Genomic DNA, 5,419 nt, shown 5'->3' with positions numbered 1-5,419 from the left:
AACTCCTCTTCCAATGAAGTGGGTGGAGGGCGGCGACGTCGAGACCCCCGGCACTCAGGTTAGGGAAGACGCTGGGCCGGGCGTCCATCCTCCGACGAGTCCTGGCAGGCGCGCTTCCGGCCCCGCGCCGGTCGCGGTGTTTAGTGATCGCTCCGCAGCCCGCGCCGCGGCCCTGCAGCAGGCGCTCAGGTTACGCACGCCCAGGAGTCAGGGGCGTCCCTGAGACCCGCCGGGCAGGGCATGGGGGAAACTGTCGCACTCGCGGGTGTTCGGGGTCCCGAAGGAGCCGTTCAGATCCTCTGAAAGGCTCCCCGGCCCTACTTCCGGTGGGTTCCTTGATTCCTTTTGTCTGGGTCCCTTCTCTAAGGGGAAGCGCATTTACGTGGAAAGGCTGAATAAACATGAATGATAGTGCCCGGGTGGGCGCCCGGCGCGCTCAGAAGCCCAACCCCTGGCCCCTCGCCCGCGCGCACCGCCCTGCGCTCTGCCCTTTGCAGCGCCGCTACCCGGCCCACCTCCTGGCCTCTGCCCCTCGCAGTGGCCCCCGCCCGGCTCGCCGACCGACCCCTCCTAGCCGGAGGTTCTGAAGCCGTCTCCTCCTCGAGAGGACCCTATGGCCTGGAACCGGCCCCTGTCCGCCGCGCGGGATTCGTCCTCTTCTACGCTTCCACCTCGTGGAGCTGCCTTCCCCGCCCCTGCCTTTCGAGCCCCGGCGAGGGAACCCTAGCCCTCCGCAGCCTGCGTCAAGCCGGCTCAAGGCCACAGCCCAGGCCTGGGTAGGGGAGTCCTCCACTTCCAGACCCGGTCTCTGGCGCCAGGCTCCTGCCCAGCGCTCGCGGGGACCCGAGTGCTACGGTTCCACCCCCGTGAGCGGCCCCTTCCACCCTCTATCCCGGCCGGCGGGGCCGGGAAACACAGGTAGGGCCAGAAGGGTGAGCGGGACGGGGTGGGGGACCGAGCAAAGGAGCTAGGGACCGACTGGTCAAGGTCTGGGCGGGAGTCTGGGCTTGCGACATGCCTGCAAATCTCAGTTCTTGAGTTTTAATCCCGAGATGAGGCGCCTCCAAGTGGGGCGAATTCCCCGGGGAGGCCCGTGCAACCATCCCAGAAAAGAGCAGGTAAAAGACGCTTCAGCTGTTGGGGCCCAAGGTGCGATCGCTCCAGGGTTTATTGTAGTTGGTGTTTACGCAGCCCAAGATGTTAGAAAACTGACAGTTATACAATGGCCGACATCCTGCCAGTGCTGTTTCTGGCGTTGGTTATTTTGTAAATTGGGGCTCAGAGATACAACCTGAATTCTAGTAACCAGGTGATTTTTCCCTAAGTGGTTTTCTTTGACTTATTGGCAGCCAGGTTAAATTTCCCCGCTATGCTTATGCTCTGAAGCCTTTTAACACGTTCCACATTTCTAAGGAAAAATAAAACAGAAAGCAAAAACTTCATTTAGAAGCCAGTTCTTTGTTTGGTGGCTTTTTTAAAGTTTACTAAAAATATTTAAACTTGAGCTAGCCCTGGTGTTTAAGTAAGCTGGATCCCACATGGCCCACCGTGTGGTGGGAGTCCAGGCCCCTGTGCTCATAACACACCCAGCCATGGGTAGATACATGCTCCAAATCCAGACAGGATAGAGAGATGGAGAAGCACGACCATGCCCACTGGGGATCTTTGCTGCATCTCCCTATTTCTCTGTCTCTCTGTCTCTCCCTGGCAAATTAAAAAGAAAAAATTTACACTTGCAAATAACATTTTAAAACAATGAAACTATTTTTAAAGAGTTATTTGCTTAATTTTACTTGTTATTTATTTATTTTTTAAAATTTGACCAGAAAGAGACAGGGACAGAGAAAAAGGGAAAGGAAAAGTGAGAAAGCAAGCCACCAGGTCTGGGACTCGAACCATGGTCAGCCATGTGGGAGTCCAGTGCCTTAACCACTGCACCACCTGCTGGCCCCATCAATTAAATAATATTTTAAAAGCATGGAAAGGGACATTATGAGAATACAAACATTTTTACATTAAACTGTCATTTTCAGTACAGACAAATTGGAAGATGAGAAGAAGGGAAAAAAATGTAATGGCCCTGAGTCCACCTCCCAGAGCTGACTGCAGCTGGCAACCTGACATCTGTTCTGAATCACTCATACTATTTAATTGGGAGCATATGAAACTAATGGTTTTGTAAGCTTGTTCTTAATCTATGCCAGATATATTCTTGTCAGAAATTTTAGGGCTCTAGCATGTCCCCTTATAATGGGACACAGTGTCCCATCATCTGACCACACCACAGGTTATTATAAATTCCTTAGTGTGGGATACTTGTGTCAGATCCAGTTTCTCAGTCTGAAAAGCAAAGCTGTTTGAACTCCCTTCTATGTACGAGCCTGGCCATTTGGTGGGCCATGATAGATTCCCTGAGGTGGAATTTCTGAATTTCAAGGTATATGGTTTGTATATACCATGTATAGAAAAGGTATACATTTTGTCTAAAATGCTCTGGAGAGGGCTGGTGGTCAAGGGAGCTGGATCCCACATGGCCAACCACACAGTTTGAATCGTGGTGCCAATAACTCAGAAAACACACTGGGCATGTGGCATGTGTGCTAAGATCCTGACAGGATATAGACATGAAGAAAGGATTGTATGACTACATCCCATTGAGGGTTGCTTTCTCCTCCCTTCCTTTCTCTCCCTTTCTGGTGAGCACATTCAGCCTCTGGCAAATATTAATTGATTAAAAATGCTCTGGGGGACCAGCAGATGGTGTAATGGTTAAGTTGCTGACCTCCCAAGTTCCAGACCTGGTGGCTTAAAAAGCAATGCCAGGTGCATGTGCGTGCGTGCCCAAAATCCCGAGAGAAGAATGGAGGAGAAGGGATTGAGGCATGCCATCCCCCCTTACTCACTTTCTGTCTCTCTGTCCCTTTCTGTCTCTCTGGCAAGTGCACATGCCATGTGGCAAAAATCTCAAAAAAATTCTCTGGGGCCAGCAGGTGGCATGGTGGTGAAGGCACTGGACTCCTACATGGTCGACTGCAGTTCGAGTCCCAGACCTTAATATATGAAACTCATGCCAGGTGCATGTGCGTGCATGCCCAAAATCCCAAGAGGAGAATGGAGGAGAAGGGATTGCAGTGTGGCTATCACTCCAGAGGATGATTTCTCACTTTCCCTCTCATTGTCTTTGTCCTGTGAGTTCTCATGCCGTATGGCAAAAACCTAAAAAAGAAATTCTTTAAAAATTATCTTATTTAACTTTATTTATTTTAATTTGAACAGAGACGGACAGAATGAGAGAGGGAAAGTGAGAAACCAAGATGCCAGATCTGGGACTCAAACCGCAGTTGGCCATGTGCGAGTCCAGCACTCTTAACAATAACACACCTGCCAGCCCCAAAAACTTGGAAAAAAAAATCTTTTTTTAATGCTCTAGGGACAGTTAACCAATCTAAATGTTCTGATGAGGTCTTTGAGAATATCTTAAATTCTTTGTTCTAGAACAGAGATTCTTTTTTTTTTTTTTTGAGAAGTTTTTGCTATAGGGCGCGTGAGCTCGCCAGACAGACAGAGACAGAGAGACAGAAAGCAGGAAATCACCCCCCAGGGGTGGTGGCCACGTGGCAATCCCTTCTCCTCCATTCTCCTCTCGGGATCTTGGTCACACACGCACACGCGCCCAGCGTGAGTTTAAGCCACCGGGTCCGGGACTCGAACTGCAGTCAACTATGTGGGAGTCCAGCAACATAGCCATTACGCTAACTGCTGGTCCCTAGAACAGAGATTCTTAACCTTAGATACATGAGCCTAGAATTTAGGTGACCTAAAAATTAGAGGGGATGAAAAATGCTGTCTTTGCCAGTAATATCTTGCTGAAATTTTCTTCAGTTTTGAAGGCCCTTGGGTGGTACTGAGCAGTTGTGCAGCTTTGTCTCTGTAAATGCCAGCATCTTCCCAGCTCCTCTGGAGCTCATTGCTGCACAGATGTGTTTCCTTTTAGTCCTACATACACACGTTCTCCTGACAAGAATCCAGGCGAGAGAAGGATAGGAGCCAGCCCCCGGTCTGGTGAAGGAGGCCCATTAGCCACCTTCCCCATGCTGGAGCGAATAGTTGGTGATTTGGTTTTTATCTGTGTTTTCCTGGATACTTGCATTATTATCAGAGAGTAAAGGTGATTCAGACCTTTATCACAGTGACCTGGGTTCAGGGAACCAGCTATTCATACACCCTACATTCAGCCTATCCCATCCAGTTCCCAGGCCCATGCTGAGGAGGCCAGCTATCTGCTGCCAGATTAAGGCAGCAGATCTTCAGTCTTGTGCAGGATAGGAAATGGTTCTCTCTGAAAGCGTGAGTTTCGTAGGCTGCGGGAGAGGAGCAGGCAGTGGAAATAGAGGTGCCAGGTCTGCGAGGCTGCTGTGCTCTCACCTGGGACAGGACCAGGTGAGTCAGCCCTCTGCCATGGGGCTGGACCAATTGAGCTCCCTGGCCCCACCCAGTTTCACTTCCCATGATGTTAAACACAGCCTCAGAGGGATGTGTGTTCAAGATGGAAACTCCAGGCTAGGTGATAAATGTTTCCTTTCTTCAACCATCATCCAAGTTGCAATAGCTCACGTCACTAAGCTGCTCATGAGTTGCTGTAGGTTATTCATTTTTACTATTGTCCATTATTACCTCCACAGTTTACATGTTTATTCTGTTGATAGGCTGTTGGGTTTCCCTGGTTGTTGCTGTGATGGACAGTTCTGCTCTGAACATTCTGTACCCCTGAAGAAGTTTCTACGGGAAATTCCCGAGTTTGGAATCGCTGGTTTGTAAGGTATATACATCTTCACCTTTCTAGATAATGCCAATGATTTCATAAAGGGTTTGTGTCAGTGTATACTTCCACTAGCCATATGTGAGTTCCTCTTGATCCAGATCTAATCCACAGATCTTGGTCTTGTCAGACTTCCTGAGTTTTTGCCAATGTAGGAGTCCAAAATGCGTTCTCATGGTGACTTTTCTTCTTATTGATATGATTGAGGACTGGGTAGCCTGTCAGAGGACACTGTGATCCTGCGTTTGGCTGAAGCTTGACATCCTCTGTAATCCTCTCCCCTGGGGACTCACTTCCAGAGAGCAGAAGTAAAGGGCTATCACTTCCTTGATGAGGATACAAAAAGACTGGCCTTGGGACTAGCAGTTGGCATAATGGCTATGTCACTGGACTCACGCTGAGGGCATGTGCATATGTGCCCAAGATCCCGAGAGGAGAATGGAGGAAAAGGGATTGCAGTGTGGCCATTCCCCCTGGGGGGATGATTTCTCGCTTTCTGTCTCTCTGTCTCTCTCTGTCTGTCTGGCGAGTGCACGAACCCTATAGCAAAAAAACTCTCAAAAAAAAAAAAAAAAAAAAAAAAACCCGCCTTTGTCGTGG

Source organism: Tupaia chinensis, unplaced genomic scaffold, assembly GCF_000334495.1.
Source record: "Tupaia chinensis unplaced genomic scaffold, TupChi_1.0 Scaffold143584_1, whole genome shotgun sequence".
Taxonomy (NCBI): domain Eukaryota; kingdom Metazoa; phylum Chordata; class Mammalia; order Scandentia; family Tupaiidae; genus Tupaia; species Tupaia belangeri.
The sequence above is the reverse complement of the archived record's forward strand: the minus strand, read 5'-3'. Positions refer to the sequence as shown.